The following is a 12,857-nucleotide window of genomic DNA, read 5'->3' as shown; positions in this document are numbered from 1 at the left end:
CTAGACCCTTCTTGTCTTGGCCCCTGACTCATTTTCCAGCCTCAGCTGTCACTACTCATATCCTCACATTCTATGATCCAGCTTTGTTCTGTTCCTTAAACACACAGAGCTCTCTCTGGCCCTGGAACCCTCACATGGGATGTTTCAGTTCCATGGAACACCTTCCAACCATCCTCCTTCCTCAACATTAGGCCCAGGCTTCACCTACTCTGGGGAGCCATACATTCCACAGACCAGGAGGTAACCCCGAAGCCAGGAAGTTTCCATTCCATAACATGTTTTACAGTAAGTGCTTGTTTCCTCACCTGAGCCCCTGTGACTCAAAGTTCTGTGAGGACAGCCTTCTTGCCTGCCTTGGGCACCCCTGCATTCCAAACCTGAAACAATTAAGCCTAACTTAATAAAAGAAAAGTGAGAACCATCTTCCTTTTGGGTTCCACAGCAGCAGGAATAGAGCACTATCCACTTACAGGTTCAGAAGCAATGGACTCTTTAGGAACTCAGAATGGCTGGGTCACGTGGTATTATGGAGGCGGGAAGAGCACCGCGCTGGGGACCAGGAGACCTGCAACATGTGCTGAGCATCTACTATGCTAGGATGTAGGTGAGCAGGCTGCGGCCTCGCCCTCAAGGTGCTCACTGTCTAACAGAGGAGGCAGAGAGAGAAATATAATCAGAAAGTACTGTAAGATTCTATATGAATAGGTCCTAAAGGCAGAATGGTAGACTTGGGGGAGGGGGATTTGTCCTAGTGTTCAGATACTGAGCTGAATTCGGAAAGATCAACAGGCACTTGCCAGGCCAGAGTGGAAGCAATGGATGTTCCAGGCACGAGAACAGTGTGTCACATGGAAGTGAGAAACAACATGACACTTAGGCCACTGTGTGGCCTTAGTGGCTTAGGCCACTGCAGGTAGTTTTGTGTGGCCAGACTGAAGGAAGCTGGGAGCAGGGGAGAAGTTTTTCAAGAAATTATCCCAGAGGTGCAGTGAGGAGCCAGATCCTGGCCAAGGGCACCCAACTTTGATTAGACTCAACTGGGGAAACTTTAAAAAAATTATGCCCACAACATGAGCCTCACCCAATGATATAAATATTTAATGACTGGGTTGGGTCGGGGGCTGATCTGTTGCATTTGCTACTTTCATGGCATGAATACTCCCCAATGGCAGATTTTAGGCTCCTGAATGCAGAGTTGGGAAGATACTCACAGTAGCACAGCATTGTATATTTCCATCATACAAATGCAATCAATGCAAATAACCTCAAGAGCATAGTCAGTAAGAAAATACAGTCAAATCATTAGGAAGTGATGGATTTTGAGTATTTTATGACCTTTGTTTTTAATGTAATTTAGTCGTAGGTTTATATAGTTTAATTTGTAATAATGGCTGTGTTTAACAACCCACTTGTAAAATTCCCGAACATTTAATGACTGGCTCTCTGGAGCCAGGCAGAGCAGCTCCAGCTGCAGCACACGGTTGGTCCCAGCCCAGATTAATTTTGTAGAATCAGTAAGGGTGAGGCCCAGGCATTGGTGAGTTTTAAAAGTCCTCCAGGTGATTCTAATGTGCATCCAAGGGTGTGAACCACCAGTCTGTGAACCATATTAAGGAGTTTGATAGTTATCCTAAGGGGAAACTGGGGCCATTGAAGGATTTTAAGACTTTTAAACATAGAAATGATTTTATCAGGATTGCATTTTAGAGAGAACTCTAGCTACAGAGTGGCAAATGGATTAAGACTGCAGGGAAGAAGACAGACTGGTTCAGAGGTGGTTGCAATTTTGCAGGCAAAAGCTGGCAGTGATTTAATGAAGCTATGGGGAGTGGGGACACTGGGAGAGGGAGGGACATCATGAGGGAGGCCATGGAAGACAGCTCTAGGTCCCAGATGCCCTCGGGTGTAGGGGTGCCACAGGGACAAGGTAAGGGTGGCCATAGAAATAAATTTATTTGTTGGTGGATACTGAGAAAGTGGGGGAAGTTCTTTTCTGATAGTCTTTCTCTTGGTTTTGTATCTGAGATGGGCAGTGAGGCTCTTCTGCTGTGAGCGAGGCCTGAGTGGAACAGACGACTCCGGCCAATGGTTCTGGCTGCATCCTGCAGTGAGCAGCCGTGTGAATCCAGGCAGGCCAGCTTTCCCAGCTCTAAAGTGAAGGAGTTCAAGCAGATCCCTCTAACGTCTTTTCCAGCCTGGAGACTGATTTTATCTCACTGGCATTTGCTCATGTTTTCACTGTCTTAACTTCCTATGTGACTCAAATTACAACCTGTTATGGGTATAAAGACTCATTTGCTCTGGGAATCCAGACTGCATCTTTGTAAATCTCCAGGCCCTTGGAAGTGATTTTCAGCCTCTCAGAATGAGCACTGGTTTGTCTCTCTCCATCATCCTCTCTTTCCCCGGTCACTTAGCTCCCATGCCGGAAGCTGACCATTCCCTGACCCCTTTCCAGATGGCATCCACGGGGACCATTAAAGCTGAATGGGACACAGAAAGCCCTTTGGATAACTGGTTTTGCACTAAGTTCCAGTGGACCAAAAACCAAAAGCACTTGCTAATGATGAGGAATGGGGCTCTGTTCAGATTGCAAGGGAAGGTCTGAAAGCTTCTGAAGCCTGATGCTCCAGTTTTCCTGTCTCCTTCACTGTCCCTCACTGGTGCTAGAACGGTCCAAGGTGAGGATTAAGTTGGTTCAGACTGGCCATGCTACTCACTTTTCCTGAGCTTCCCTTCCCTGTCACTCTTGGCACTCAGATAAGATAAAGTGCAAGACTGTCTGCAGGAAGAAAGATAAAGAGCAGGCACATAAAGGAGACAGGGCCTGACCAAGAGCTGGGTACCGGAGGATAAGCATCTTGCTTCTGTTAGAGAGGATGTGAGAAGGCTTTCCATAACCGGACCCCGAATGGCTAATAGCTCGAATGGCTTCTGCACCCAGTCCTGGGACCCACAAGGAAGAGCAGGAGAACTGGGAGGGAGGTGAACACCACATACTCGAGTGAGGGGGCGAAAGATGCACAGCTGTGCAGCCTTGGGAACTGAGATCCAATGACTGTCTTCAGGCACATGGATTCCTGCAGAAAGACAGGTGACTGGTGACTCCCCACGCATAGGACAAGCAATGGGTGGCAGGCAGGCAGGCGGGACCGGGCCGGGTGGAAGGCTGGTCCCCAGTGGTGCTGTGGCTCCCCTGTGTGGTGTGTAATCACAAGAGGCAAGAAAATTAGTCTGCGGGGGTTTGAGAACGAGGGTGCTCCTGTCATTCACTGGGGTTCAGCTGAGGTGCCGGTGGCAATCGCATGACCTCTTAAGGACCTCGTAGGGAGGGATCTGTGATTTCTCTGCTCATTAGCACCTGGGGCAGGAAGGGAAGCCAGGAGGTGAAATGCTAATCAATTAGATTTCCTGCCTGTTAACAGTTCTTCTAAAGTGATTAAAGGAGAAAGTCAAAAACAGTGGTTAGTTCAGGACTGGGCTCCCTCTCCTCCTCTGCCCTCCTGTAGCAGGTCATCTTACATATTCTGGTTTCTCTGTGGGCGCCACTGGGGCAAAGGGTATTTCGCTATATTTTTGTTTTTTTTCTCTTTTGACGTGGTCGGAATGTCTGGCTCTCCCCAGGAAGGCATGGGAAAAAGGCTCTTCTCTGTGCTCTGGCTCGACTACAAGATCCTTTCTTTGGATGATGATTATCGCTGTTAACATTATCATTACAGACGAAGCAGTGACAATTCCCAACTTATTCTGCTGTTTCACTGACTGCCCTCCTCTCTGTCTGGGAATTTCAGCCTTCTATTTAGAACAGCCTGCACGCATCCTGCAGCCACAGCCGACCCCTCACTCAACTGGACAGGAAGACACCATCCCTTGGAAACTGAGGAGAAGGAGCACATTCTTACCACCCAGAGAGCTGCTGCTACACTGTGGGTCCCTTATCACCCACTAGCTATTGTGATGTGAAGGACAGATAAAGGGAAAATTCAGGATCCCCCAGATTAAATGTTACCACAAGACTCCCCGCTTCAGTCTCCACTGCTCCCCAGCCGCCCTCCTTTCCCTGAGCTTTGTAAATGCTGCAGGCACTGTGGGCAGACACGTGACAGTGTTTAGTGCTTATGACAAGCCAGGCATGCCTCAGCCATACAGCATCCCATTTTATGGATGAGAATGCTGAGGCACGAAGAGATGAAACAATTTGCCTAGGTCACAGGGTTAGTGATAGCGGGGGGACTTCAGGCTCGGATTGGAAACGAGTTCCAGCTGGCTCTGGAGTCCAAAATCCTCACCCCAGGGTCTACCGTCCCCACCCCCAACTAGAGGGCTTGAGCAAGCCCTGCTCAGCCCAGAGTCTGCGGCTTCCAAGCTGTGATCCAGGCATCCAGAGCAAAGGCTCCTTCCCTGCCACAGGACTCTAAGGAACACTGGGGGAATCTCAGGAAATAACCTGACCCAAGTTGTCTGAGGAGCTCTGGTTTAAGTCCTCCGGACCCACACTGATGCAAGTTCCTTTTCAATACCCATGAATTATTCTCTTATAAAATGAGGAGGTAAAAGAGTGTCCAGGGCAAAATCATTCTGGGGTTTCCCAAGTTAGGAACGTTTCCTTGTAGAGTATGTGTTTGGTTTCAGCTCTTAGCACATGCAGCTTCCTCCTACATCTTTCCCTCCCCTGGACTCTATCTCTCCCATCCCAACACTCACATAAGCTCAGAGTTGCACCCGTGACGTACACCAGACAGAAGCAGGACAGGATTGAAAAGTGAACTGTCAATGCGGAGTAGGGCTCTGTATGTAGCCTTCTGGTTAGTGTTCTGGAGCCCCTATCAGTTCCAGGGATGCCTCTGGATCCCTTCTCAAAATAACATTTTAAAATGGAAATAAAGGATTGCAAAGAATACCAATTATGTTGAAATATAGTTATCAAAAATATTTAAAAGATGAATTTTCAATATAAAAATACATACACTTTACCATTTAATGTATTAAATACTAAACCTAGTGGACCACCAGAATTTTGAAGTACTGGTGAGGGGAATACAATCCTTTTGAGACATCTGTAACTATCTCAGTGGGATAGGAAAACACGCATGTAAAACACGCAGTAAAAACTGGTGGACGAAGTCACAGAAACTGCTACTAATACTGTGGCTTGTTGTCTGTCTTCACAAAGGAATAACATGATACATTTCAGTAAGAAATCTGAAAAGATCCAATTATTTCCCATCCAAGTTCATGGACTCTCTGGAATTCTATCTACAGACCTTGAATCCTAGGTAAAGAACTCTTGATTAGAGCAAGGGGGACGTTTGGGAAAACAAAAGAGAAATGAACCTGTCTGCACTGGGCTGGAGGCAGAACTTAATCAGAGAGGGGCCCTGGGATTCTCGGGTAGCCCTTGGGAAGCAGTCTCCTAGGACTTTCCCAGATGCTCCAATTCTTAAATAAAGTTGTTTCTATTTTCCCCCAGGATATCTCCAAGTACTCTGGAAGATTTTTTTTCTCAAGCATTCCCAGTTGTCAAGCTCATTATTACTGACTTATTAGTCAAATTTCAAATGAGACGTGCTATGGATTGTTCTGCGCGCAGCTCATCTGGTTGGAGTGGAAGTGATGGTGAGCAGGCTCCAGACTGTGAGGAGCCTAGAGGGAGACGAGCTCAGTTCCACGTCACAGGGTACCACTGAGCTGTCCAATGGTTGGAATGGTCTTCAGGGTTAGCCCAGAACTGATACAATGTCCTGGGGTTTTACGTTGAGGATAACCTAGGGAGGGGAGCCAGCTTTACAGAGACGTTGCAGATGAGACAGGGACACCAGGGACACCCACTTTGGGCAGTATCACTGGGAAGCCATTTGGTCAGTTGCTTTTCTGGTTACTTTATAGGATATTTCAACCTGAACATCCATCATCCACTTCCACGACCCTGGCCCACCAGGTCTGGCAGCTCTAAAATCATCAAGTAGAAGAGCAAGGTGGATCCCTGGGGAGCATCTCATTTAGCAGCTCTTAACCTCTGGTTCAGGGACCTTTGAGAATTAGAGGCAAGCAGTGGATTTTAAGTCCCTGAAAAATGCCCAGAAGCACATTTGTATTTTGCATATAGTTTCAGGAACTTCAAGGACTCATTGAAGCCTGTTCAGGTTGACGATTTTTTTTTTTTTTTTTTCAAATCTATCCTCCACCTTCCCCCATTCTTCCAGACAAAACTGAGGCAAGAGAAGCCAGGTGCCTTCCCATAGCCACGGGCAGGCTGAGGGCTGCTGTTACATGGTTCTCAGCAGGCCCAGGAAGGCAGCCGGCCAAGGCCCTGGAAATTGCTTTTCTTCTTCCATGGGCTCTAGACCCCCTGCCCTCCCCACACTCTGTCAGGAGAAAGTGCACATCCCAGAACACAGGCCAAACTCTGAAGGAGCCTGCACCTTCTCCGGGTTGTCCTTGGGGAGTGTGCCACAGTAGCAGGGCATCATCCATTTTATTTGCTGTAATGAGAACATTGCCTTCTTCCAACCGCCGCCCCCCCCTCAAACTGGAGCTCCCAGAGAGGCTGGCCTATCATTTAAGGCTTTATCTCTATACAAATAATAAATGCACAGAGCATGGGCATGGGCAAGTTAATTAGTATTATTATGTCTTTAATTCTAATGTTGCTCACTGACAGAGCCCTTCCGTGCCAGCTTTCAGGCCAGAACAAACCTTCGTGATACCCACTTGGACAAATCCCTCTGCAGAGAGGGCCTTTCTTGTGCAGAAAGGAGCAGCATCTTCCCTTGGGGCTGGAGCATCTGGAGTGTCTGGCAGGTGAGGCTGCTATGTAAGAGAGAGCTAGCTCCTCAGTGTGGGATGCCCCCAGCCACGATACGGGGTTCACCGCGAGAATGATCGGGGCCCTACAGGGACCAGGCTCCAAGGGCCTCATCAGAACAGGAGGATATGTTGAAAGCTGACCCAAATGGCTTGTGTGTAGTTGTTCTCTGGGAATGAAATGGGGATGAGTAAACATCTGGAATCAAACCAACCTATCTAGGGACCCAGTTTACTAGAAAAGGTTAGTAGAAGACTCCCAGAGGGACGAAAAAACAATCAGTTGACTATAGCTAGAGAACAATCGGTGAGTGCTCCTCCCACCATCACAACACATGGATGGAATCCTTGCCTGCCCTCTTGTCGTTGGTCCTGCCCTCTTGTCGTTGGTCCCATCGAGTTGCCTTTTGGCAGCTCTGTCTGAATCACAAGTCCACGGTCCAGGCACTGCTATTCAGTTAACCCAAACTGCAAGCATTGTACCTTTAAGGAAACAGGCAGCTTCATGTATGTAAAGCCAAATAAAAAAAAGTGGCATACAAATGCTAAAGCCTGCTTTGCACAAGGTGGGGTTAGACTACACAGGTGCCACACATGGCAAGTTACACAGACACGGAAATGGCATCTGTCTTCGTGTGGATATGACCCATCACCAAAGACTGTGACGTGGAAAAGTGTATAGGGCATGCCCAACCATTTGGGTGGACAGTTGAACATCTGGGGGACTGGAATATCACTTAGGTGTGGGGACATGCCAGGGGCCCAAAGCCCAAGGGAGGCGTGGTGGTCTGTCTGATGGTGAGGGTGGGTAGGGGAGGAGCAGGGCTCAGCCTCACCTCTGGGTGGATCTGCCTTGGACCTGCCACATGACCTTGGCAAGTTATTCCCCTCTGGGTCTCCTCTCTTTACCAGTAAAATGATGGTGGACTGAACAACCTCTAGGACCCACACAGGCTCACACTCCCATGAGGCAGGCCAAGAAAAAGCCATTCCAGCCGAGAGTGTCAAGATCCTCCCACTTCCTTTACACTTTTAACAACACATCTTCCTCGCCCCCAACCCCCATGTGAGTAAAATTCTCAAGGTTAAAAGCTTTTTCCACTTATGCTAAAATGTGGAAGAGAAAACTGATAAAGGGACATGAACAGTTACTTAAGATTTCTCTAAAAGGCTAAAGGAGCTAAATAAAGGGTTCTCGATTATCAGCCCAGGACAGCCTATCATCACTGCTACATGGACAAATTGTATTGTGTGTCAGAGCACACGGAAGACGCACAATAATTTATCAGTCAGGACCCAGAAAATTGTACAGTACAAGTACCTCAGCAGCTCCACGCATCCCTGCCATGCCATCCCTCCCTCGCTTCTGCTTAAAGGGACACTGCCAAGAGAGGCCCTGGATCTAGGCCTCAGTTAAAGCACTTTGCAAAAATCTAAAATGAATCGAAATATTACATTTTTTAAAAATATTTTATTTATTTATTCATGAGAGACACACAGCGAGAGGCAGAGACACAGACAGAGGGAGAAGCAGGCTTCCTGCGAGGAGCCGGACGTGGGCCTTGATCCCGGGGCTCCAGGATCATGCCCTATGCCCTGGGCTGCAGGCAGAGGCCCAGCCGCTGAGCCACCCCTGCGTCCCAGACAGAAATATTTCTGTGACGTTTATAAGTAAATCACAAAAGGAGGAGAATGGTGTTTTCCCTGCTTGTTCTCTCCCACCGTCCTGGGGTTTCCTGCCATTCTCAAATGCAAGCACAAAGGAGCTAGATCTGTGTAGTAAGGTGGCCCCGACCAGGCAGACAAGCGAAGCTGGCCGAGGGGCCCGCGGCTGACGAGGAACCGGCCTCGCCTCGCCGGCGCTGTCAGAACAGGCGGGTCTGACGGGCGAGGCGGGCTCTGCGGCCCAGGCCGGGGGGAAGCAGCTTGCCCCGTCGCGCAATCTTCCTTCTACCACGGACGGTATTTAGAATCGCCGGGACGTCATGGCGATGCAAAGCAAACCGACTTTTTGTCAGTTTTATTATGGTTTTTAAATTCTGCACCGACAATGTGTTCCCTTCTGTGTGTCTAGGGTGACGCCTCCCACCACCTGCCCTGGGCACGGCCCTGCACACACTGCCATTGTGTGCGACACACTGCCCAACCGTGCCTGTGTCTGATGGCTTTGAGGGATCACAGGTCGTGAGGACGGGTGGTTTTGTGGAAAAAGAATGTTAAAGAACTACGGGTTGCAGAGGGCATCGAGGGCGCTAGACCTGGCCGTCACCTGCGCATAGAGCCTTCCAACCGCTCTGCACGTGGGGGCCCATGCGTCCCTCACGACTCCCAGACCCCTCCCTGCAGGCTGATCTCTAATTTCCCAACCTGTGTGTCTGAGGCTGTTTCTACCTCTGGCATCCATTCCCAAGACCTGGTGCTTCACTTGGCCCCAGGCAGTTACTAAGCCTCTTGTGATCATGAATTATATGATTTCTTTTGTCGTCATCATCTCCAGAAGAAGCTGAAATCCAAATGAGGGCAAGTGATTTCCATGAGCTCCCGGCTGAATAGAAGTTATAGCTCAGCTCTGCTGAGGGCTCTCAGCCCACTCCACCCTCTTCTCAGCTCCAGGGCACCAGATTCCTTGGCAAACCCCTTCTACCCAGCTCTCGGGCTCAGGACCTCATTTGGAGGTCTTAGGACCACCTCCTTTCCCTGGGTCTTCCACACACGAGAGGTGGTGATGTTCCACGCCTCTATTAAGGAAATGCTGGGCCATGTTCTGGATGGCTCTGAGAAATAGAAAGAGGTCTAGGAGCCGGCACTCTTGGTTTTGAACTTGGGCCAGCCATCAAATGTCAGTGAGCCTCACTTTTCTCCACTGCACAGTGGAGATGATACAGCCTATCTTGTAAGCATGGGTGTGGGTGACAGGATACACCGAACACAGAATGTGCTCAGTGCACAGTATCTCTGGTTATACTTGCTCAGTACCTCCTGGCTGTCTCCCCACAACCAATATGGCAGTTTGAACATACTAATGGTAAATGAAACAAAATCCTAATTCCCTCTGAATTTGGGTCTTACCACCTGTGTTGACAGCCTGTGGAATGTAGGTGGAGGGCACTCAGCAAGAAGGCTGTCCTTGAGGGCTGGGCTGTGAATGGGTCAGGGGCCATGGTGGAGCTGGTGAGGTCACACTCATTTGCCTCTGTCACTGTGTTTGTCCTCACGCTGCATGGGATACCTTGAAAGCCCTGCAGCTGGCCCCTGAGCCTTACGGCATGACAGCATCATAACTGAGTGCTTCTGCTGAGAGCCACCCCAACCTCACCAGAATAAATTGTACTCACAAGTAGCAGAGGGAATGGGGGAGGAGGGGAGACTAAACCCCATGAAATCCCCGCTTTGCTTTTCGGGTGAAACTCACAGCTCATGCTGGAGTTTAAATGCTAACTGTGGGTTCCTGGGACAGCCCATTTAATTTCTCCTTTTGTTGGCTGGGTCCTAGCCATCCTCTCTTCTCCAGGCCCCTCCTCAAATATATCGCACCAGCTGGGGAGCTGCCCCGCCCCTAATTATTACCCCAGGGCTGCCAAGATGCAGGCCCCAGCACTGCAGAGGATGGCACCAGAGCCCAGAACATGACAACAGCAGCAGCAGGTGGGCCTGAAAGAAAAGGCCAGATTATCGTCTCTGTGATTACTGTCATCCATCTCCAGCCAGCAGGCAGCAGAGCATATTTCGTGTGGGGCCTCGGTGCGCCGCACTTTTGGGGCTGCCACCGCCTCCCACCCCTTCTCTGCTGAGCAGACCAGAGGCTGAGGTTTTTCTGGGCAGAAAGGTGTGCCTGGAACATATGCTTGCTTCTAGCTACAGATGTAGCGTCACTTAGCCCAGAGCAGTAGAACCCCAATGGAAGCTGTGTGCCTGAGTGTTTCTGGGTCAGTTTAGTGCCCCACGCTTCCCCCCGGGGCTTCTCTGGACAGAAGCTGACAGCAGGGCTCTGGCCTTTGGCCTGTTACAGAAAACGGCAGCACAACCGTTTCAAAGTTTTCAAGTGAGGCTTGTCTTCCACAGCTCCCAGAACGTTCCCTGTTCATTTATTTGTCTTCCCATCTATTCATCTATCCAACCACCATTTTTTTGTTGAGACCTTGGCAAGCACCAGCACTATGCCACGTGTTGGGGATATGAAGCTAAGACCTTGCCCCCGTTCTCCCCACCACCACCTGCCCCGCTCCCTCCCCAAGCTCAGGCGCATTTTGTAAGGACTTGGCAACAGGTCTGAGAGGAAGGGGTGCTTGTCCTCATGATCCAAGGCTTGGAGCTCAATGACTTGCCTAACATCACACAGCCAGGGCTCCCACCTGGACTTTTAGTCCCTTGTAGCCTGGATGGCAGTACGCTTTCTACTGCAAAAAAAGATACCGTTTCCCCAAGGCTGAGGCTTTAAAGAGAGACTCCATTTGGGCTCAGCTGCTCCTACTATCTGAGCAATTGTGGTAATTCAACCGAAATTTATCAAATGCCCGTGAGTTTGTCAACCACCGGGCAAGGTGCTAGGCAAAGGATGCTGCATGGGGCCCCTGTCTGGCCCACCTCCTATCCCTTCTCATTTGCTTGCTGGGTGGTTTGGTTCTTCTCTGACAGTGCCCAGGTTGGTTTAATCTCTTACAATCCTCCCATGTGAGAAGATCCTGACTGGTTTCACCCCTGGGAAAAAAAGATAGCTCTCAATCCATGTGGCCTGGCCAACACTTCTGCTTTCAAGTGTGGTTAGCCTGGGAGTTACCCATGAGCTCAGGACAATACCAGCAGGGCCAAGGGCTCTGCACCGACTAGGTTACCACTGTCAGAAAGCCTCTGGTCCTACTGAGCACATTAGCAAAATGCTAAGGCCAGGACTCAATTTGATAATAATAACTAATAAAAAGCATCCTTATGGTGTGATGTGTGGAGAGTATAGACGGCAGGGGCCTGGACAGACCCACGGGGATAATTCAATATTGACTATAAATGGGAAGCTGAAAATACCTTAAAAAGGAAACGTGCTCATCAACAAAGAGCTTTCTAATCAGAGGGTGATACAAATGAACGTGACCTTAAGGAGTCTTTCACTTTGTAGTAAGAAAGCTAAGATGCAGTCTACTGGTGGCTGATGCCCTGACTCAAGGTCCCGCAGGAGCTGGAGGCGAGGCCAGACCCCAAGCAAGGCCAGGACACTGGGTGACATTTCCATCAGCAGTTCCCTAGCTGAGCCATATCTGTGCCCAACACATCTCAGGTCAACCCAGCCTGCCAAGGTTGCACGCAGGGGAGACACCGTCCAATATTGCAGCAGTGCAGCCGAGCTACTTCCTGGGTGGCTGCTCAGCCCATCTACGGCCCAGAGAGAAGGGCAGGTGTGAGAAGTAAGCCGTGGACCCAGGTTTATGTTCCAGCTCTGACTCTTCCTTAGGAACATCATCTTGATAAATCACTCACCACTCAGTTTCAGCTTCCCCATCTGGAAAATGGGATACTAATCTTCTCTCCAAAAGCTTTCATACAAATCAAAACATATACTATCACTGAAAGCACTTTGTTATTCTTGCTACCCGATTCCCACGCAATGCTGCCAAACTCTGAGGCTCCCCTGCCACAAACCCTGGTGTAGAACCACCTGGTATTCCAAGAGTCCAGCTTCTACTGGATGCATGACTTGGAGACTGAAGGAATGACTTTCAGCCTTGTTTGTTTTCCTGACTGTGCTGTTTGGATGCAGCAGGGCTGACACTGATGGGAGATGGTTTGTCACCTAATGCTAATGTGTCATTTATGCAGCTGTGGGTATTAGCTCTATTAGTATTCTCTGGCTGTTACATGAATGGCTAAGGAGCCCGCTCTGGAATGGACAGAGAAGGAGAGGACAAACTGTAGAGGTGGTGACCTCTATGTGGGTGTGAGCTGCTAGGGAGCCCTGACTGTTCTGTCAAGGCTCAGCAATGGAGAAACCACCCCTGGCTGGATTCCCATCTAGCAGCCAGGCTTGAAAGGGCAACATGGTATGGCCTAGGACACGCTAGAGT

The 12,857-nt window shown here is 49.4% G+C and overlaps 1 protein-coding gene and 1 long non-coding RNA gene across 42 annotated transcripts in view; one reads left to right on the top strand and one right to left on the bottom strand.

Moving 5' to 3' along the window:
• CACNA1C (calcium voltage-gated channel subunit alpha1 C) overlaps positions 1-12,857 on the bottom strand; it is a 746,135-nt gene that overhangs the window by 328,540 nt on the left and 404,738 nt on the right. The gene's annotated exons all lie outside the window — the stretch shown is intronic.
• Positions 10,049-12,857, top strand: part of LOC144297460 (uncharacterized) — a 28,333-nt gene continuing 25,524 nt past the window's right edge. The window contains exon 1 of one of the 2 annotated variants that reach the window (XR_013364519.1): positions 10,049-10,838. This is a non-coding gene — a long non-coding RNA (uncharacterized LOC144297460). The remainder of the gene's footprint in view (positions 10,839-12,857) is intronic. The other variant, XR_013364518.1, reaches the window with a different exon arrangement.

The sequence above is a fragment of the Canis aureus genome, chromosome 25 (assembly GCF_053574225.1).
Source record: "Canis aureus isolate CA01 chromosome 25, VMU_Caureus_v.1.0, whole genome shotgun sequence".
NCBI classification, from domain to species: Eukaryota; Metazoa; Chordata; class Mammalia; order Carnivora; family Canidae; genus Canis; species Canis aureus.
This window is presented reverse-complemented; position numbering and strand designations above follow the sequence as displayed.